The sequence below is a fragment of the Pteronotus mesoamericanus genome, unplaced genomic scaffold, assembly GCF_021234165.1.
Source record: "Pteronotus mesoamericanus isolate MK-2021 breed Mesoamerican mustached bat unplaced genomic scaffold, CSHL_Meso_final contig_73, whole genome shotgun sequence".
In the NCBI taxonomy this organism is placed as follows: domain Eukaryota; kingdom Metazoa; phylum Chordata; class Mammalia; order Chiroptera; family Mormoopidae; genus Pteronotus; species Pteronotus mesoamericanus.
The window spans coordinates 22,683,967-22,707,443 of record NW_026555245.1 but is presented as its reverse complement, the minus strand read 5'-3'; the positions used below and the strand labels follow the sequence as shown (position 1 = coordinate 22,707,443).

General features: G+C 38.2%; 1 protein-coding gene and 1 pseudogene across 5 annotated transcripts in view; one reads left to right on the top strand and one right to left on the bottom strand.

Moving 5' to 3' along the window:
• KDM4C (lysine demethylase 4C) overlaps nucleotides 1-23,477 on the bottom strand; it is a 408,417-nt gene that overhangs the window by 337,827 nt on the left and 47,113 nt on the right. The gene's annotated exons all lie outside the window — the stretch shown is intronic.
• LOC129078466 (ADP-ribosylation factor 1-like) lies at nucleotides 6,084-6,595 on the top strand (annotated as a pseudogene).

The following is a 23,477-nucleotide window of genomic DNA, read 5'->3' as shown; positions in this document are numbered from 1 at the left end:
CACAACCACCATCTCCTCGCATAACCCCCACAAAAATTACAACTAAACTACAAAACAATTATCACCCGTAACCATCAGAAAATCAAGCTGTATGGAAGTCCAACAACCAAGAAATCAAAGAAATCATATGCACTCAGATGGGTAGGAGGAGCAGAGATGCAGAAACACAGAGAGGCAGAACAGGCGGTCCCACACCCACATATGGTAGATAAAAATCAGGAGGGATAACTCGGAAGCAAGGTTTCCAAGCCCCACACCAGACCCCCCCAGCCCAAGATTCCAGTGCCAGGAAGATAAGTCATAATAAATTCTGGCTATAAAAACCAGTGGGGATTGGGTGGCAGAAGAAACTGTGGGATTCTCAGGCATCTCCTCTTAAAGGTGCCACAACGGACTTAGGACTTATGCAGACTCACTCTCTCTTGGCTCCAGTACCAGGGCAGCAGTTTGAAGGGCACCAGTAACATACAGGGAGAAACTGAAGTGTCTGGCATCAGGGAAAGTGCCAGGGGACAGCTTCCTCCCAGACAAAACTCCACAGACCAGGCAGCAGTCACTGTCCCTTTTCTAAGCCCTCCCCCACAGAGCCACAGAGCTACGACACCATACCTGAGACTCCATCTACCTGGTTCACATGTGCTGTCCTGACCAGGTGATTACCTAAGGCTCTGCTCCATCCAACTTATGGGTGGGCTTTTCTGCAATAGGCCATGCTACTAAGAGAGGGAATCAAAGCAGCTCTACCCAATGCATGGAAACAAACACAAGGCGGCTGCCAAGATGAGGAGACACAGAAATATGGTCCAAATGAAAGAACAGATAAAAACTTCAGATAAAGAACTAAACAAAATGGAGATAAGCAATCCATCAAATGCAGAGTTCAAAACACCAGTTATTAGGATGCTCAAGGAACTTACTGGGTACTTCAACAGCGTAAAAAAGACCCAGGCAGAAATAAAGTTTATACTAAGTGAAATAAGGAAAAATTTACAGGGAATCAACAGTGGAGTGGAGGAAGCCAAGAATCAAATCAATGATTTGGAGCATAGGAAGAAAAAAATCATTCAATAAGAACATCAAAAAGAAAAAAGAATCAAGAAAAAAAGGATGGAGTAAGGAGTCTTTGGGACAACTTCAAACGTACCAACATTTGAATCACAGGGGTGCCGGAAGGAGAAGATAAAGAGCCAGTAATTGAAAAAATAATGAAAGAAAACTTCTCTGATTTGGTGAAGAAAATAAACATAGAAGTCCAGGAAGCACAGAGAGTCCCAAACAATATGGACACAAAGAGGAAAATACCAAGACACATCATAAAAAATATCAAATGTTAAAGAGCGCTGACTGGTGTGGCTCAGTGGATTGAGCACCAGCCTGTGAACCAAAGGGACGCCAGTTCAATTTCCAATCAGGTCACATGCCTGTGTTGCAGGCCAGGTCCCCAGTGGGGGGCATGTGAGAGGCAACAACACATTAATGTTCCTCTCCCTCTCTTTCTCCCTCTCTCCCTCCATCTAAAAGTAAATAAAATCGTTTTTAAAATGTTAAAGATAAAAAGAGAATCTTAAAACCAGCAAGAGAAAAGCAGATAGTAACCTACAAAGGAGTTCCCATAAGACTGTCTGCTGATTTCTCAAAAGAAACTTTCAGGCTAAAGGGACTGGCAAGAAGTATTCAGTGATGAAAAGCAAAGACTACAACCTAGATTATTCTATCCAGCAAAGCTATCATTTAGAATTGAAGGGCAGATAATGTGCTTTTCAGACAAGGTAAAGCTAAAGGAGTTCATCGTCACTAAGCCATTATCATATGAACTGTTAAAGGAGCTTCTTTAAAAAAAAAAATCAAAACTATGAACATTAAAATGGCAATAAATTCACAACTATCAAGAACTGAAACGAAAAAACAAACTGAGCAAACAAGCAGAAGAGAAACAGAATCACAGATATGGAAATCTTTTGGATGGTTACCAGCTGGAAGTGTGATGGGGGAGAATAGGATTAAAGATGCAAGGACTAAGTACAAATTGGTAGGTACAAAAATAGGCAGAAGGGTGTTAAGAACAGCATAAGAGAGGGGTGGGCAGGCAGGGGAAAACACTGTGGGGAAAATGGGGACACTATAATTGAACAACAATTTAAAACAAAGAATGAACAGTATAGGAAATGGAGTAGCCAAAGAACTTACATACATGACCCATGGACATGAACTAAGGGGGGAACTGCCCAACAGAATGGGGAGTACTGGGTGGAGCCGGGCATAAAGGGAAAACTGGGACAAGTGTAACAGCATAATCAATAAAACATATTTAAAGTAATAAAGAAATCATATTGTTTCACTTAAAGAGGTGATTAACATATTAAGAATAACTGGTGTAAAGAGGCTAAAGACAAACCTTACTGCTTCAAAATTTCTTCTCTAATTTCTGTTCTCTGCTCTTGACTGAACTGCCGAACTGCCTCCAAGGACAGGCACTGCTCAAATACTGAAGAGCACCAGGTCTCCTTCACAATTTCAAAGAGCATACCCAGCCTGTCACTTAGGTGGAGTGTTACACCATATTCTACATCATTACACTATGTGTACATATATGCCACACATATTCAAAACAATTCTGTAAAATAAGTGACATTATACTCAAATGAACAAATGGAGAAACTGATATTCCTCACTAGTAGTAGCAGGTAGCAAAGATAAATCTAAATCTATGATTCCTGGGCCTTCACTTATAAACGCTATGCTTCCAGTTCTGATCATTTTAAAATACAACATATGATCCTCCTCTCTCAGCAACAATTGTCAACAAACATCCAAACGGCTAAAATTTAGGACAGGCAAACACGCAGAGCTGCCACATTCTCCTCACCCAGGGGTACAACCATTCTATACAAACACTGGCAAAGCTTATAATAAAAGCTGCTTCCTTGGAGATTGGTAATAGAACTGATTTAGTGTAAAAGTCTCCAGAAATACCTCAGCTACAAACAAGTCCCACAATGACAAGTCAAAATCTGCCAAACAGCTCAAAGCTTAAAGCAATCAAATCTCAGCCAGAAGTCCACACAGCAGCCCAAGTTCAGAGATAGATGCCTCTTCCCAGATTCCAGCCTCTCAAATAAAACTCTTCCACACAATGTTCAGCATGTGCTTGAGTGGTATTTGTCACTCGCCTGACCTCCACCAGGCAGACATTTCCTCCTGGCCCCCCACTTCCTTCACCCCCATTACCCAGAGTCTCTCCTGCTCTGTTTGTCTATTTACCCAGTGTCTGTCTGGTTTCCTGAAATAATTCATCAATGGGCCATGATTTGTACACATATGTATAATTAGCAAAGAGCTTTTAGAACTCGTTAGTCTTCATTAGCATAACCAGAGTCAACAGCTGTTTAAGGGAGTGAATGCCCAAAACTGGCATCAGAGCATGAACGATGCATCCATAACCCTACAAAGAGAGCATATCATGTTTGAGGTCATAGCCCTTAAACTCTGGGACATATTCAGGCCAGTGAGAACCCTCTTTTCAGCACTGAGAGCATCCAGCACCCACTCTACAATGACTGTGCTCAGTCACTGGGAGACTTAAAGATGACACTGCAGCAACACGCCACATTAGAAACCTCACCAGTAATGAGCCATTCCCACCTAATACAGAGAAATGATGTAGTACTATAGCAAACTAATTTTTCCCCACACTATTTCCAATGGAATATGAGCCCTACTAGAGACTGTGGTTAAAAAACTTTGACCTCACCCTGACCTGTGTGGTTCAGTGGGTTGGGTGTCATCCAGCAAAGCGAGAGGCTGCCATTTGATTCCCGGTCAGGGCACACGCCTGGGTTGTTGGCAGGGTCCCCAGCTGGGGGTGCACAAGAGGCAACCAATCAATGTTTTTCTCATGTATCAGCATTTCTCTCCCTCTCTTTCTCCCCCCTTCCTTTCTCTAAAAATAAATAAATAAAATATTTAAAAAAGAAAAACAGAAAAAACTTTGCCCTCTTTTCCTCCTCTTAGAAAGTCACAGTACCAATAGGCACTCCAAAGGTTCTGAGAGGCCCTCCTATAAGAAAGCCTGTTTAACCTTGCTTAGCTCCACATTTCCCAAACATTATTTGACAATGAAACCTTGTTTATATAATACATTAACATCCTGTAAAATAGTACTGTGTGGGATAGTACATTAGGAGAGGCATTATAGTACACTGTTCCTTCTACAGCTCAGCCCAAATATATCTCATGAGTAAAACAGAAAATAACTACAACCATAGCAGAGAGGGCATTTAAAAGCCCACATTACAACTGGAATATGGTCATATTTATTGTTGTCATGACACACATGTGTGATTTGTTTGTGTCACCTAAAAATACATAGAGATGATATAAGTTAAAAGCAATTAAAACATCCCAAAAGCTACTTTTAAATGAAGACAGACTAAAAGATTAAAAGTAGGAAGAAAAGAGGGAATACCTAATCAAACTTTTAAACCTAACAAATACACTGACAACCAGAGACTGGGCTTTTTTTTTCTTCAAGAACATAAAAATGAGGGCACACCCATTAGAGACCATGAGATAAAACGACAAATTAATAAACTTATAAAAATCATGATTAACACATATACTCGTCCTTTTCCTGAAAGATCAAAATGAAGTTAATTTCTTTTTTTCCTCAAAGAGTGACGCAATCTCAGAAAAGTAACAAGCTGTATGGGAGTCGAAAGTTCTCTAACCAAATACTGGCTCTACCATTCAGATTTATAGGAGCTGATGGTTTCTCAATGGTCATTCATGGCAGAGCAATGACCAGGGTTCAAGTCTTCAAACTAGGCCATGACAAGTATGTGGCCACCTTGAAACATCATAGAAAAGGTGTAGTCCCTTACTGGAACTATATACTTTAAAAAATATACCCCGTCAGCAGAAGTGGGGACCCCAGGCCTCCTAAGAGTACATAAATCCAAACTGGCCTACCTCAGGGGACAGTTGGAAAAGACAAGGCTACAAAATACATATAAAAATATTTTGACAACTTTTCTAATTAATTTTTTTCTTTTTAAAAGGTGGGAGGACCACAGCTTTTTTGAGTGGTATCCAATGGCTCAGAGCCTACCCACCCTCAAAGAGGGTTGCCAATAGCATGTTCCAAAGGGCACAGCAAGACGTGAAGAGCTGAGTGATAAAGCAGAAGTTACACTCAGATGTCCAAAGAGCCAGGCAGGTAACATCAATGAGTGAAGCAGCCAGGTGTAAATCAAAGAGAGAGGCAGGAAAGGCCATTTGGAGACCATCTACTATACTCTCTAACAGAAACAGCTATTACTTAGCTCCTGTCTGTTCCTGTCACTGGAAATACTGACAGATCTTCCCATCTTGTAAGTGAAGCTCAAAATCCAAAATTTATGTGACATTAACAAACTTTTAAAACTATGTGGATCAAACAAAATACATCTGTGGCACATTTGCAAAAAGGTAGCAGGTATTAAAAAGTTGACACCTATTGCAATAATTCGAAAGGGGGTGAAAGAAGAAACAAAGCAATGCATGCAAAATTATCCTTTAAAATTTCTTAAATAACATTTTCTTTGTATCTGACATCTAGCCAGAAAAACTAGAACCAAGTCTTAAAACTCTGTAGGTACTCAGTAATTATTTTATTGGTACAGAGATCTCAAAAGCACTGGGATAATTCCCGTGATGGGAAAACAAAAGCAAAACATTTTTATTTTAGAGATGGAAGTAAGATGCTCAGTAACTCACCAGCCCTCCTTGTTTAAAAATGAGAACAAAGCAGTCAAGTCTCCTCAGTAGCAAATGTGTTGTCAGTCTAGAAAAGTCACAATTCTTTGTAATCAATCCTTCATAAATACTGGCATGGGTCCCATTTTTATAACAGAGCACTATGACATGGTATTTCTCATTAGCACATTACTCTGCAGTATTTTGTAGGTATTTTTGCTTAAACTAATTAAATAATACTAATTTTTGGCCATCTTGTGAGAATGAAACCAATGCCTGCCTCAGAGCAGCAGGAGAACCACAGATGCTGAGGGTTTCTCTAGACAGTATTTCTCCCTCCGGTCTACAGCATGGAGAATATCTTTGCAAACCTCTTCAAGGGCCTTTTTCACAAAACAGAAATGCGCAATCTCACCGGGAATCTGTGGGGAAGACCACTACCCACTACAAACTGAAGCTGGGTAAGACTTCCCCACCATGATGTGTCCACCATCCCCACCATAGGTTTCAACATGGAGACCATGAAGTATAAGATCGTCAGTTTCACCATGTGGGACATGGACAACCAGGACATGACTTGGCCTCTGTCGCTCCATTACTTCCAGGACACACAAAGTCTAATCTTCATGGTTGACAGCAATAACCAAAAGCGCATGAATGAAGTCCAGGAGGAGCTCAAGGGGATGCTGACCTGCTCATGTTCAAAAATAAGCAGGACGTCCCCAATGCCATGAGCAAGGTGGGCCTGTACTCTCTGCACCACAGAAACTGGTACATTCAGGCCACCTGCGCCACCAGTGTAGAAGGGCTCTATGAGGGACTTGCCTGGCTGTCCACCATCAGCTCCAGAGCCCGAAGTTGAACCGCACTCCTCTCTCCCCCCTCACTCCCTCCCTTCACCCTCTCTTTCCTCTCATGTGGCAGATATGCCCCTGTGGTGTGAGAGCCAGAAGCTGTCTCCACGGGCAGTCCCAGTGTGCTTCACTGTGCTGTAATGTGCAAACACAACCTGCAACCCAGGTTTTTTTAATGTAAATAGTTCTTGTTTCTGGTGAGGCAGTTTCTGGTACTCCTATGCAATATTACTCAGCTTTATTTTTATTGTAAAAAGAGAACCAATCCACTGTTCAGTACTGAGAAGGGATTCTCAGCACCCGGGGCCACTAGCAGTTGTTGTCAAATCAGCCCAATGTTCTTCCTCTGGTCTTTAGATCGACGCTGAGATCCATTTTGGTGGTTCATTTTAAACCCGAACTCAGTACATTTTTTTAATAGTTACAAATAGCACTGACAGGTGTGGCTCCGTTGGCTGGGTGTCATCCCACAATGCCAAAGGTCCCTAGTTTGATTCCTGGTCAGAGCACAGGCCTGGGTTGTGGGTTTGTCCCTATTGTAGCTGGTAAGGACACACATGAGAGGCAACCAATCAATGCTTCTCTCTCATGGAGATGTTTCTCTCCCTCTTTCTCCCTCTCTTCCCTCCTCTCTAAAAATAAACAAATAAAATCTTAAAATAGTTACAAATACAAGAGAAAGGAGAAATATGCCTATCGTAGGTTCTGCAGTAATGGCTGGAGTACAGGCTACCCATGGTCTGTCTCCCACCTGGAACATGCAGTGGGCAGAACCAGCCACAATACATTCTGTATGGTCACGTATGGTCCCTGATTGGCTGTCTCACTGGGCCATCCACATCCCATAGCATTTATGTTTGTACCTGTGCTAATAACACTGCCCAGGGGATGGGCTGGGTGGTGTGGCCACCACTCACAGACCCCCTGGAGGGACCCCAGCCTTCCCTTGGGTCAGCAGAGCTACTTTGGCAGGACCACTCTGGCCAGAGAGGAAGCTTCCCATGGTCCCCATGAACACTCACTCACTCCAGGTTACCTGGGTCTCACTAGTAGGAGCACAGGCAGGTGGCCAGTCATCTTAGAGCCCAGCTCCTCAGAGCCCCCGACCACATGAGCTTTTACTCCCTCAGCCTGCAAGGGTCAGATTTGACATCAAAAACAACTATTTCTAATTTTCTCTTTTGTATTTTGATAAACACTGAAGAAGCTGGAGCTGTTAAACTTTATTATAGGGAAAACCTCAGAACTGGTTTATCTGGTGTCATGGAACCTCTTACTGCTTTCAATACATAATTAGTAATCAACTGTTTTGTATACTTGTTTTCAGTTTTCATTTTGACAAACAAGTACTGTAATTATAGCTATTTGGATAAAATCTTTTAACTATTAAAAATACTTTTTAAGTTTTTTAAAAAAGATTCTGCTTTTCCTCATTTGACTCTTACCACCTGTGCTAAAACTATTATCACAGCCCAGTCAATACCTACTAGAGTGCTATGATCCAAACAAAAGACCCTCCACCCAATCACCACTAGTTTGCTGGTAAGTTAGACCTAGGCTAATGTATATCATTGCCACTAATTCATATGGCTCTAACAAGTCATTAAGTTTCAAAGATAATGCACATGGAGAAAGAAAACGTGTGGTTGGTTCTTTTAAGACTTCAAAATTCAGTCCATTTCAAACAGTAATGTATGAAAATTGTACATTCCACAAACTAAAATGAAACCTTTCTTTGGCCCACAGTTTAAGATACACTAGGATTTCCTTAGGATCTTTATACAATAAGAAAAATTAATTCATGTGCAATTCATTTTGCTTTAAAGTTAATTACAATGTGTGACATGGTAGCTCTTTGTGCTTCATCCTATCCACAAAAAAATATATCACGTTATTTCAACATTTTACTTTTAAAACATATCACTTTTCTTTTTTGCGTATTTACATATCAAAATACCTACATTTTTACAACAGTGCTTTCTTCTCTTTCTAAAGGTCTAGATGATAACCAATGCAGAGCAAGTTTTGAAACAAACAAAATATTCTGCAACAAAAAGGCCACATAAAGACTATTCACCTTAAAAGGTAAATGTAAGTTTTTTTGCATTACCAGCAGCAATGTATGAGAGTTCCAGATGCTCCATATTTCTGTCAATACTTAATTTTCTCCATTTTTTTTCATTTTGTACATTTCAGAGTGATAGTGGTAAAACTCATCATTGTTTTAATTAGCATTTATCTAATAACTAATAATGTTAAGCATTTTTCATGGTTTTTTTTGCTACCCCTGTTTCCCCCTTTATAAAGTATCTTAATATTTAGGTAAAAAATTAAAATTAAAATTAAAAAAAGACTGATAAAAAATAAATTACATTAAAATCAGTGTGTTCATTAAAAGACTCTAAATAAACCTATCTCTAAAAATTTTGATGTCAACTTTACTTAACCTTAAGTATACTGTAGTGAATTTACAAAACTGAGGTATCTCAGACCTGTACTGATGCCACAGCTCTTATTTTCCAGTGGCCAAAATACCAAAATGCCTATTGCATTTGTAGAATAAAAACTGCTCATAAAGCCTCTATTAACTCCTGCTCTTGAAGATGATAATCTTCTGTGCGGCCACATATTTGGGCTCAATCTGCACTTATGCATTTCAATGATTCTTGGTCTTTTAATTTAATGCTTTTCATAGTTAATGTAAGAGTAAAAATAAGCAATTTCAATCTGTCTTACTTTTCAAGTGTTTCTGGATAGGGGATACAAGAAAACTAAAACTGTTTTATTTGATATAATATAAAAAAACAATTGATCTTTCCACAGTAAGACAATTACTGTAATACCTTTGCTATATTCCTTGATACATCATTTTCCTATCCAAATAGTTACCCAATATTTTTGTTTGTAAACGTGTTTTCACAGCATACTTTGTATACATGTAAAGATAAGTATTTAATTCTCACTATTCACTTCTGATTAAAAAAATAAAAACAAAAACTGTGGTAGAACTTTCTTGCTGTTCTGGTCCTGGTGGTACGTACCTTTGGTCAGTCACATACTCAAGAAACCTTCCCAATAAAGTCTATAACAGGATGAGAATCTGAAATGACTCTCAATATCCCCTACTAGATGCTGCCTGTTGATATCAAGTGCAAAACTAGCACTTAATTGACAATCCGTAAAACTCTGGATGACTTCTGATTTTGTTTTTAACTCTGTAGATTATATTTAAACATTTCAAAAGTATGTTCCTGACTTTGAGATACCAAGTGATACTATGCAGTTGTCACTTTATTGAACATGTTTAACAGTCTCTTGAAGTTTATAAAGTGGACCCTTTATTATAGCTTCAGGAGCTAGAATTAAAATTAATTGGTTATCACAAAAAAAGGACAACACTGAATAAAAGAAACAAAAAAATGAAAAGAACAAATCACACCTGAAGCAAATAACTCAACAAACACAACTGGCACAATTTTAGTATACAGAATACATAAATAATTCCAAGTAATAAGAAAAAGTCAAACAATCTAATAGAAAAATAGGCATGGGAAGTTTTCTAAAGGAGGAAACATGAATAGCTTAATAAAGACACGAAAATATATTCTCATGTCATTTGTAATCAGAAAAATGCAAATTCATACACAAGACATTTTATAGCATTCATACACAAGACATTTGATAGCATAAAATCAACAATAAGTGAAAAGGTGAACAATATTAAATGCCAAAAAAGATATATGTGTAAGCATGAGGAACCTTTTGGAGGTAATGCAACATTCTACAACTGGATTGGCGGCAATGGTTCCACAAAAATCACTGAATTTTTACATTTTGTGGTATGTACATTACACCTCAATAAGACTGTCTTAAATATAATTATACACTGCTGGAGGAGCATAAACTGGTACAAACCCGTTGGAAAACAATTCAGTTTCTGGGGTAACGTTAGAGACTCTATAAGGCAGCACTTCTACTCCTAGGTTAATACTTTAGAGAAACTTCTTTACATATGTAGGAATCATAAACAGGAATATGTTCATAGTAACAATATTTATTTTTTTAAAGAAAATATCCTCTGGCAGGAAAACAAAAATAAAATTTAACTTCACAAAATGAAATATTATACAGCAATTAAAACGACTGAGTAATCACTCACATGAAACCCACTGTTGAGTAAAAAAATCAAAGTCTGTAGTGGGGGTAAAAATGGTGATGGAAGGGGACTTGGTTTGGAGTGATGAACACACAATACAACATACAGATGATGTATAGAATTGTACACCTCAAACCTATATAATTTTCTTAATCAATGTCACCCCAATAAATTCAATAAAAAGGGGGAAAAAAAGAAAAATCAAAGTCCCAGAGGACTACATAAAGTGATACTATTTTTAATACAGTTAAAAAATAAGCCAAACTTAATATACATTGATGTGGCACAAACTGTAGTTGTGATATTAACAATAGCCGGACTTTTCCCAGACAGGCCTCGTATATTCAACCTACCAGGCATAGTGATCATCCAGTACCGTTAGAACACTTTACGATCCTCATTCTTCACTATGGCTCAAGTATCGATGCTCACTAATGTCCTGAATTCTCAGGGATTCTCAGTCCCCCAGAAGCTTAACCTCTTTACACTCTTATGGTACACGGTGTTCTTACCACCCATGGGGTATCTAGTCTGCCCTGTACATGTTATTTATCCCTTAGGGAAACCACTCATGACTCTCCAGCTACCTGATCAATACCTTGCACTAGCAAAAACCTGATATCCCTAACACTTTTCACACCCCCATAAATCATTCAGCATGGAACTCCACATATACTTGCAGGTTTACCAATTTAGCACTTTATTTACCACCTATGTGTAAAGCTCACTTTGGTGAGCTTTAACACTTGAGATGTAAAGAGAAGAGTTAAAATAAAAATTATCAATTCTATCCTAATGCCTTTTAAATCATTTCTGAAACAAGATCAGACAGTTTTCCCTGTGAACATTCCAAGTTCAGTAGCTCCTTATCCTGAGAGCGACCTAATCTGTTCTGGGGCAGCTGCACATACCAAAGCACTTCAGGGCAGTAGCCCTGTACTCTGAGGTCATTCTGTGGCTGAGCTTTAACTTTTTACCATCAACAAATCCCTGACAATACCCACTCAGAAAACACTGCTTACAGACACGCAACATTCTTGATACAATGTGAACAGAACTAACATCACCTCCTGGGGTTGGATGACATAATTTGGGACCATGCAGGCTAAGACTTCATTCATTAAAGACCAGCCATAACATGCTGGCAGATAATGAGTTTTGATTAACTAGAAGTTTTATTTCACAAAACTAAAATCTGAAAGTCACCTTCTTATAGGCCCATAACTGCCTTTGCTTCACAATATGTCTGGAATAATGGCATTTTATCTTGGGTGTGAAAATTATACTTAGTATAGTGGCTTCAAAGTATTTCTTACTTTAGGATAAATGATATCCTGACATGATAAAAATATAAAATGGAAAGGAACTCTGCTGGTGACTCAGTTAAAACTGTTTAACCTCATTTGGAAAACTGCAGCCTTAGATAAATTTGTTGTCCCAGAGCACCATCTGGTGGATGAAAGTATTTAAGCTACCCCATGTGGGAGGAGGAAAAAAATGTCATTTATAAAACTATTAAAACTAAAATCTTAATGTGAAAAAGATTCCCATGCTTTAGCCAACAGATTTCTTATAAAAGGAATCTTGATGAAATTCTAACACAAAACAAATCTAGAACTCATAAATTATAACTCATGAAAAAATTCATCTCACCTTCTTGAAGAAATGTTGCTTATAGTAAAGCAAATATTTTTAAACTGGGAGGAACCTCACACAGCTGTTAATTCAATCCCTTCCCTTTATAGATTAAGACTTTAAGGCAAAGACAGAGCTTCCCCAAAAGTTACAGCTAAGGATGAAGGGCACTGATTATATAAGGAAATGGGTCAAATATTCTGTGCTGCTTACTATAGACTTCCATTTCAAGAGGCTGCTGAAAAGGCAGGAAGTAAGGCAGTCAGTGCATCTGGTGCATAATGCCATTCTCCAGTCAGCAACGACCCAGCCACCCCACTGTGGACTACACCACGCCCACACTGACCGGGCCAAGGCCAAGAACTGTCACCCCTCCCTGACTCCAGGCAGCCTGCATCCCTCTTCACATTAGATTTATCTGCTTTCCAATTCCAAAAACCATCCTACCAATAAAAGTAAGACATATAAAATAAATGTGAAATCACTTGTTGAAGAACATCTATCATTTTGGGAAAGCATTCACAATGCACTAAAACGGAAGGCAGGGAAGACAAGACAAAATTATGTTCACTGTGATACCACATCTCCTTTTGAAAAATACAATTATCAAGCATTAAATCAAGAAAAAACATCGGAAGGAAATACATAAAGTTTTTTTGACAGCCGCTGTCTCTGAATGACAAGATTATGAGTGATTTAAATTTTATATAATACCAATTTTTTAATATTTAACATTTATATTAATAAAAAGGTCAATTTTACCTTAAAATGTATGCATTGGTAATCAGACTATCAACAGAAATTGGAAATATGACCCCATACACATATCTAACCACCCAGTACACACATAGCAAAAAAAGAAAAGAAAAAATTCACTAGCGGTCAAGGTGTAGAAATGTAGAGTATAAGATATTATACTTAAGCCCTGGCTGGTGTAGCTCAATGGACTGAGTGCTGGCCTGAGAACCAAAAGATTGGCAGTTCAATTCCCAGTCAGAGCACATGTCTGGATTGCAGGCCACGTCCCCAGCTGGAGTGTGCAAGAGGCAACCAATCAATGTATCTCTCGTACATCAATATTTCTCTCCCTCTTTCTCCCCCTCTTCCTCTTTCTCTAAAAATAAATAAAATCTAAAAATATACTTATATATTATACTTAAGCCCTAACCAGCAAGCTCAGTTGGTTAGATTACCATCCCAATAGACCAAGGTTGGGGGTTCAATCCCTAGTCAAGCACATACAAGAAACAACTACTGAATGCATAAATAAGTGGAACAACAAAGCAATGTTTCTCTCGCTCTCTCTTTCCCTCTCTCCCCTTTTCTCTCTCTTTCTCAAATAAATTTTTTAAAAAGATATTATACTTTTGTCTTAAGGTTTGCCAGAGTATTTTTCAAACTGTTTTGAATTTTCTATCCATTTTCTATTAATAAATACCTGGATGACAAAAGCAATAGACTAGCAAATTAATACTGAAAGGAAATCTTAGAAATATAATTTCTTTAAAATGTTATATATTTTCAGATATTGTGATTAGGTCTTGTAGGTATATATCAAAGATACAGTTACCTGAAGGTCTGTAAACAAGAATGAAACACTATTGCCTTACTTGAAGATCCTTCCATCATCTAGGTAGAATGAAATCAGGAAATGAATCTTTTACTACCTTAAGGTAGCATTTTTCAAAGTGTTGTCTGGAAACCATTGGGAGGCACCCAGATTCCATCAAAGGGTCTGTGGCATCAAAACTATTTTCATAATTATATCAACACAGTATTTCATTCTCAGTTGTATTTGAGTGTAATGTGGAGTTTTCCAGAGGCTACTTTTCATCACAACAGGTTAAATGCAGAAGCAGATACAGGAATCCAGAAGTATTCTATTAAAGTACACATTAGCGATTTGAAAAAAATGTAAAATAATGCCATTCCTCTCACTAAATTTTTTTGTTTAGGAAAATATAGTTATTTTATATAAAAATATGTATGTTATGTTAACACATTTTTAATGAATTATATATGAATACTTTTAAACATTCTGTTTTCATTTCTAATACAATAAATACAGATAAATATAACTCACATAAGCAAAAGCTCTTCAAGGTCCAGAGTAAATTATTAAAGTATAAAGGAGCCCTGAGATCAAAAGTTTAAGAACCACTGCCTCAGAGTACTAGTGTCCAGAAAAACACATACCAGAGAGGATCACTTTAACCCCTCCCTCTTCCTCCTCTTCAAAGCACTTTCCAAGCCTCCTATTATGACCAGGCCATCTTGCAGACCATTATCTGATCACATTTTTTAAAGCATGATTCTGATCCTATCATTTTCCTACTAAAGGTCCTCAAACAATTCTTCAACACGTAGAGAATAACCAAAAACATTCAGGAAACTCCATGATCTGGCCTCAGATTATTTTTCCAATGTCATGCACTCATCAATTCTACAATTATGTATGTAGGTGCACACTTCACAGCAGAGACTACTGACAGGGGCTGGGACTGGAGAATCTATGAGAAATGATACCTGCCATCACTGAACCCAGAGTCTACTACAGAAAAAATAGTCACGTAAATACAAGTATCCTTCATTTTCTGTACTTATTTTCCAAATATGTGCTGTTAAAACATATATCTCCTTGCCCAAAATTCATTGTCAAAATCAAAAACTATCTTTAATGACTGTGACCATCCACTCCCAGCATCATTTCAGCTGTATACAAATCCAGGTAAGAGAGTGCAGACAACAGTCCACGTGTATCTCAGCTGTTCTCCCAAAAGGATTATATCTTGTGCTCATATTAAATGTATTAGGCATCACTGCTATCATCTTCCCATTATAAGTAATAAAGATGTCTTCTGAGAAGATAGAAAAGCCCAAGAAGAGCTCTTTCTTTCCAACTTGGGCCCAGCATAATGGCTCCTGCAAAGGAGAGTGGCAAGAAGAAGGGCTGTTCGGCCATCAACGAGGTAGTGACCAGAGAGTACACCATCAACATCCACAAGCGCATCCATAAAGTGGGTTTCAAGAAGCACGCCCCCTAGGCACTCAAAGAGATGTAGAAATTTTCTATAAAGGAGAAGGGAACTCCAGAAGTACACATTGACACCAGGCTCAATAAAGTCATCTGGGCCAAAGGAATGGTGTCCCATACCGTATCCAGGTGTGGTTGTCCAGAAAACATAACGAGGATGAAGACTGACCAAACAAGCTCTATATGCAGTTCACCTATGTACCTGTCACCACTTTCAAAAAATCTACAAATAGTTAATGTAGGTGAGAACTAACTGCTGGTTATCGAATAAAGTTTTTCTGCCAAAAAAGAGATAGAAAAAAGCCCAAGAAGAGGACAAGTGAGCATAAGACACCTAGAAAAGGCCACACATTAGAGTTAGAGGTGACAATGCATATGCAGAAAGGGAAGCAAATGAAGCATGATCTTGACTTGTCCCCATCTACTAAATAAAGCAATGTTGTTCCTGGAAAGCTTAGTCTTATTACTTTAGCCAATACAATATTTGAAAAACTAGAGAAATTCCTTGTGTGATGGACTAATAGCAACTCTCAGGGTAGGAGACCACTGAGTACCAGGCTAGTACTGGGGAGGATGTGGACACCTTCAGATACCTGGAGGTGGCTGAAATGGGGAAGAACATGATTCAGTGAATGAGGTGATTTTCAAAACAAGTCTGGGAGATTTAAGAACAGTGCTACGGCACAAGTTGTACATCACAGGTGAAGCAGCTTCTACTCACTGTGAGATGGCTGCTATCTTCCTCCAGTGAACTGCAGAAAGCTATCAGGAAAAATGGTTACACACAAAGGAAATTTTCAATCTTAATGTAATGCATCTCATACGTTATTTCAGAAGAAAGAAGTACCTAGACATAAAACATCCAAAGAAAGTTAAGTGCTCTTAAGTGTGAACTGTAGTGATGAAGATAAGCTAAACTCCTGGCTAGTGCACTGCTTACTCTGAAAACGTCAGCTCGCAGGGGCCACTACGGACTGCACTGCCTGTAATGCTATGAGGCATTCAAACCAGAAAACCTGGGGGATAGAGGAGGTGGGGGAGGCTTACAGGATGAGCTGTCACCGCTTAACTAAGGGAAAATCTTGCAAAGAAGACTCTTTTGGAATGAGACAATACTGTTGCAGATCCTTCTAGTGTTAGGAATTAGGGAGATAATAGCCAGTTTAAGCAAAGCACATGGAACTTTATTTTCAAACTCATTCACTAACTATCTCACTATCATCATTAAGAGGATCACCCTTATACTATATGACAGGTATTACTAGAAACGCATCCCAAAGTAGCATAAACCACAAGCCTGAATTACACTCTGTACTGTACTAATATAAGTAAATAATCTGGACCCTCTTCTGAGCTGATCTCAAACAAAAAACAAGGAGATGCACTCCATCTTCAAAGGTCTATGGAAATAAACATGGCTATTGGCTATTCCAGAAGTGCTCTACCTTCTCTCTTTCCTACAGATACCTGTTGACTTTCATGACCCTTAGCCAACCCAAATTATCACACACAGGACTTTTTTCTCCCTGTTCCTCCTTTATCTTTATCTTCTTTTTTGTGTGTACAGATAATGTATTATAAAATTGCACACCTGAAACCTACATAATTTTATTAAACAATGTCACCCCAATACGTTCAATTAAAAAATTTTTTAGAAAACATTTTTTAGCCATGGCTGGGATGGCTCAGTGGACTGGGTGCCGGTCTGTGAACCAAAGGGTCACTGGTTCGATTCCCAGTCAGGGCAAATGCCTGGGTTGCGGGCCAGGTCCCAAGTGGTGGGGGGGTGGGAGGTGCACAAGAGGCAACCACACATTAATGTTTCTCTCCCTCTGTTTCTCACTCCTTTCCCCTCTCTCTAATAAATAAATAAAATCTTTAAAAATAAAAAACCTACAACCTGCATTTTAAAAAAAGAAAACATTTTTTAAAAGTTCAGATCTTAGGATTCTTATGCTAATATTACTGTAACCAAGGAAACACAGGGCCACCCAAGAGCACACACAGACCTACATAGAAACTCAGAAATCTAAGTTCAGGACCTTCTTTAATTACAGAAGGTTGCTGACATCACCAAACATTTCAACAATTTCATTGCTTTAAGGTATCAATGTAGTAAATGTGTATGAATTCCATCCTCCTGAGAACATTCAGAATTTGATGCTATACCTCAAAAAAGGTTTTGAGCATTCTTCCCCAAGAACAAACAATTATGCCTCTGTTTTAGGGATTCCTGAAAAGGGGCAGACTGTAAAAGTTATAGCTTTTGTAAGCCATGCAATCTCTGTCACATTACTCAACTCTGCCACTATAAGCCATACGAGGTCTGTCCAGAAAAAGTTCAGCAATTCTTTATATCACAAGAACGATTTGCACGACATCGACGTAACCTGGCAGCCAAAGAGAGTGGACTGGAATGAACATGTGTGAACAATGACAAATTCACTGTAATAGTAAGTAGAAGTAGTAGGCGCCATTGAGTGAGCATGTGTACTGTATGACCATCACATTCAAAATGACTGAACAAGTAGAGAAATGAATCTGCATCAAATCTTGCATTAAGCTTGGACATTCCTCCAAAGAAACTATTTGGGTGATTCGGAAGACTTTCAGGGATGATACAATGAGTGCAGCAAAATCAAGACAACGTTAAGTGTGCTTCTTGATTGGGAAGGTATTGTCCATCATGAGTATGCTGCTTCAGGCCCAAACAATTAGTAAGGAGTACTACCTCAATGTTTTTCATCAGTTGAGAGATGCAATACAGCAAAAATGGATGCAGCTATGGGCAACTGGTGAATGGCAGCTTCAGCACAGCAATGTGCTCGTTCATGCATCACATCTTGTGCTCACTTTTTGCAGAATTTTTTGGTGAAACATCAAATCACCCAGGTGACTCAGCCCCACTACAGCCCAGATTTGGCACCCTGTGACTTCTGGTTTTTTCCAAAACTAAAATCACCTTTGAAAGAGAAGAGATTTCAGACCATCGATGAGATTCAGGAAAATGACAGGGCAGGTGATGGCCATTACAACAAATGATTTTGCAGAGTGTTTTGAACAGAAGAGACTCTGGGAGAACTGTGTGAAGTCCCAAGGTGCCCACTTTGAAGGGGACTGAGGAGTCATTGTACTGTGTACAATGTTTCTTATATCTTGCATCTTCTTCAATGTCTCTATTCTTCATACTGCATGGCTAGATACCTTCTGGACAGACCTCGTATATATGTGAATGAATAAGTGAGGTAATACTCCAATAAAACTTTATTTACAAAGAAAAGCAACAGACAAATTCTGACTGCCAAGCTCTGCCCTCCATTATACACTCAAAGGCTGGATTTTGTTACTGCATGCCTTTGATAGTCTTTGTATTTCAGTTTAAAAAATAGGAATTTGCTTAAAACATATTAGTGTTATTGCTGCCATAGGCTACTGCCCATGGTGTTGACACTTTTCAGCACATCCTGATGAAATCAAACTCTGAAAGAAGCAACAGAATGAGCAAAGAGTCTACACTATGCCCTGGGATCTCTGTGCCCTTCTTCCTTTACTATCAAGGCCAATTGTTTTCATGAACACCCTCACCCCCAATTCCTGTGTTGATCAACACTACAGTGGCACCTCCCTGCCTGATGGTGCAAGAGAAAGGAGAGGCCACTACAGCACTATGGGTCCAGGGGCCCAGGCCCACAGCCCTGTCTCCAGCCTTGAACTTGTCCCTGGCTCTCAGATCCCACAGCCACTATTCCAGGTCTGCCTCACTCTCCTCAAGCCCATGTGCAGTAAAAAGCCTCCAAATTCGGTAAAAATACTGTACTTTTACCCTCAAATTTACCTAGTTCCTGCCCCATCCTCCTCTCTTCTTCCTTTACCCAACCTGAACTTACTCCTCTAGGCCCAACTCAGATAGATGTCCCCTTCCCTCAACAAAGTCTTTCCTTCAATGACAAGGCTGCTCTACATGCCTCTCCTCCAGGCTCCACGGAACCCACATTTGTCTTTTTGGCAAGTTCGTTTTACCTAATTGCCCCACTGCCCCTCTGGGAGTTATTTGAGAATGTATTCATCTTTGTACCATACACAAACTGTTTCCCTTACCACCCTCACTCTCTCTAAGAACTCCTACATACACATACAAACACACAAACTATGTTTTATTTTCAATCATTCTTTTGAGATTAAAGAAAACACTCATAACTAGAAATTAGGGGGGAAGTGAACTACAAATTGATAACTATAATACCTTTCAAAATAATGCCATGAACCGTAAGCAGCCAGTGCCCAATACAATTTAAATATTAAGCTGAATAGTTCAAAATACAAAGATACAGTAGTGAAGAGCAAAACAATACATGGACTTTTTCAATGATCATTCATTGCAATGATTTCAGATGTTCATGACAGTTACAGGTTATTCTCACACTCACTCGTCATCACTCTCTTTAATGCACTCTTTTTCTTATTACTCTCTATCCACCTCAAGGGGACAAATACAAGTTATTTTTCATTTGTTTGAATTTAGGTGTCTTGAGTGTGATTACTTTTCTTTACCAGTAGCAATTTACAACATCTCTCTCATGTCATTCTTTATGCCTCAAAAGCATTGAAAATGTCAGCTGAGCTCTGAAGCTACTAAATGCTCCCAAAGAGCCTACAGAAAATCTATAACATACTATGCCTTGTCGGTCCTACCAAAATGACAGATTTCTGCCTCCCAAATCTACAAGTAATGAGGAAGGTTTAAAACTGCATGTTTACAAACTAGTGAATTTTGTTAATTGTATTTAATAACTTAGGTTACTCAAATCCGAAGCCTAAAGTCAATGTTGGCTTGAAGCAATGCCAATGTGTAGCTGGTTTACAAACACAAGCAGTAAATTGATAAGCATAGGAAACCGAAGTCCATCAGCCTCACCTGTGCAGGAAACAATTGTTATTTCACTATCAGATATGGAAAGCGAGTTCAGGGCTTTTTATGTCAATTGTTCTCACAATGGTCCCAAAAAAACCCGCTTCTAACTCTTAATTATATATGTAAAAAGGAACAAAGAACTTAATGATAAAAAGAGGTGGTTAGAAAAAATAGCTTTTTTATTTTAAAGCACTAAGACACACAACCTATCGGCCCAGTATCCAGATGATTCCTCAGCTCACTTTTCCTTCCAGAAGCCTGAAAGCAAGCCAGAATATCACAGTAAAGAAGCCACAGAGAATGCCCAAAATAAACCACCAACTCAGGGGAAATTTGTAGTTGACATCAACCTAGTTTTACACATTTATACACCTATGAGATTGACTGTAAGTAACTATTTCCTTAAAACTGGTGTGGGGGATAAGAAGAGCACCTGGCAGCCTCTCTATTGTCCTCAAAACTTTGTAAAAGCAATTTAACCTCTCTGGGCCTCAAGTGTAAAATACCAACAGTGTTCACATGCCCTCACCGATTCCAATGGAAATCCCACTGAACCTAGTTTAATAAGACAAGGTGTCATGTTCTGTAAGAAAGCCCTAGTAGTAATAGCACTCACTTTCCCCCAAAAAGTAACCATAATATGTTAAACTTAAAAGATGTTTGTTATTGCTAAAGACTAAATCAATAATACACTTGGAATTGAAATATCAAAAAATAGCAACAATTTAATAAAGGTACAATTTGAAACTGGCAGTATAGAAATGGCTAGAGGTAGAACACACTGAAATGATCCTCTGGAGAACAATACTGAAAATGCTTCTAAAGCCAAAATACTATTAAAAACATCTCAGATCTTTGGTGGGGGAACACATACACATACACAAACACATATATACACAAATACACACACACTCACATAAACTAAAAGGCCAAAGGGAAATCATAAAAAGGTTACTTCTGTTTGGTAAGCTTATGCGTAGTATTTTTTCCTCATAGTTTTCCCTATTTTCCATTTTTCTACCTGAGTATACACTACCTTATTAATAAACAAAAAATTTTCAATACAGAGGTTACTTACACTAATGAAAAACCAGGAGAATGAAAAAAAGATGTTTTCTCTTTTTTAACTTTTATTTTTAATATTCCAAACATATACATACTTAAGATGTCACATAATCCATCACTGAGCTTCAATTACCAACAGTTTGCCAGTCTTTACTCAATTGTACCCATTCCACTTTGTTTTCTGACATATCTTATAAATAAATCCCAGACTCCATGTTTTTTCAGAAGTGTATTTTTCAGGTGCACCTCTTCAGCTGATAAGAAAAAATATTTCTATAGCCACCATGCCATCATTATGTCTGATAGTGACAATGATAATTCCACAGTATCATCTAATACCCAGTCCATATTCAAAAAGAAGAATGGCCCTTTCAATAACAGTGTTCAACATAGAGAAAATTTGAAAATATGAAACTACCTCATATACAGAATGTATAAAAAACTATAAATCAGTAAGAAAAGCATGACACAAAAGAAAAATGTACAAGACGCCTGAACCGGTAACAATCAAGCAAGGTAGGTAAAATTAAAAGACTGACGATAATCGCATCAGGGAGAATGTGGAGCAATGGGAACTAAAAAACACTTCTGTAGAAAAGTGTGAACTTGAAAATAGTTTCATTTAAAGCTAAACACATGAATATCTTATAACCATGCCTATGCATGCGCACTACAGAAACCCTTCCACACTCTGTGAAACATAAAACATTCACAGAAGTTTTGAGCATAAAGCCAAAGTTGGAGGCAACCGAAAGGATCATTAATAGCAAAACAAACAAACTATGATGCATTCATACAATAGAATATACAGCAATGAAAATAAATGAACTACAGGTACACATGATACAGAAAAAGTTTAGAAAAATAAGGTGTGACAGAAGGCAGAGAGATAAGAATATATACTGAATGATCCTTCTAGCTATATAAAATTTTGAAACAAGATGACAATTAGCTGCATTTTTAAAGAATAAAAGGGAGTGATTACCTTAAAGTCTGAATAGTGATTACCCTTAGAGAAAATGGGAAGAGTATAATAGGTAAAGAAGGTGCACAGGGGCACTCTAGGATGCTGGTAATGTTTTCCCTGATGCCAGTGATGACACATGGCATTCACCTTACAGTAATTCATGAAGATCTAACTTTATGTTTTATGCACTTTCCAGCTTGTTCTGTTTTTCAAAATATAAATGGTATAAAAATACATAATAATTGACTCAGGAAAGGAGTATCAATGAATGCAAATTCATTGGGTGAAAGGCTGTTGGGGAAAAGGATAATCATCTACTCTCTAAGTAATACTCTAAGATCACCTATTGATTATTAGGAGATATTCTTGACTGGATCCTTCAAATGGGGAAAAAATGTTTATAAATAACATTATTGAGACAATTAAGGATCTATGAATATGGTCTGTATATTAAATGATATTATATAAATGTTAAATTGTCTTGTAATTAAAAGACACATGCTGAAATAATTGAGTGAACTGTCATGATGTCTGCAACTTACTTTCAAATGCTACAGCTCAGCCCTCGCTGGTATGGCTCAGTGGACTGAGTGCTGGCCTGCAAATCAAAGGGTCTCTGGTTCAATTCCCAGTCAGGGCACATGCCTGGCTTACAGGCCAGGCCCCCAGTAGGGTCGCGCAAGAGGCCACCACACATTGATGCTTCTCTCCCTCTTTCTCCCTCCATTTCCCTCTGTCTAAAAATATATTAATAAAATCTTTAAAAAATATATCTTTAAAAAAAAATGTTACAGCTCAGAGACATAGATAAAGACAGAGCGACAAAAACATAAAGCAAATTTGCCAAATACTAACAACTGCTGAATCTAGGTAAAGAGTATTCAGGTGTTTGTTCCACTACTTCAACCTATTGCTAGGCAAGAAATTTTCCAAAATACAGTAATGGGAAAGGGATAAAAGGTTTTAAAAAAGGGGGAAAAAATTAAAAAACAAGAGTTATAAACAGGCAAAAAGGACTGGACTATATCTAGTGGATTATGTTCTCCTGAAACTAGGAAGACTAACAATATGTACTTTTTAAAAAATTTTCACAGTTTGTGGAAGAAAATAAGTCTGTTCAA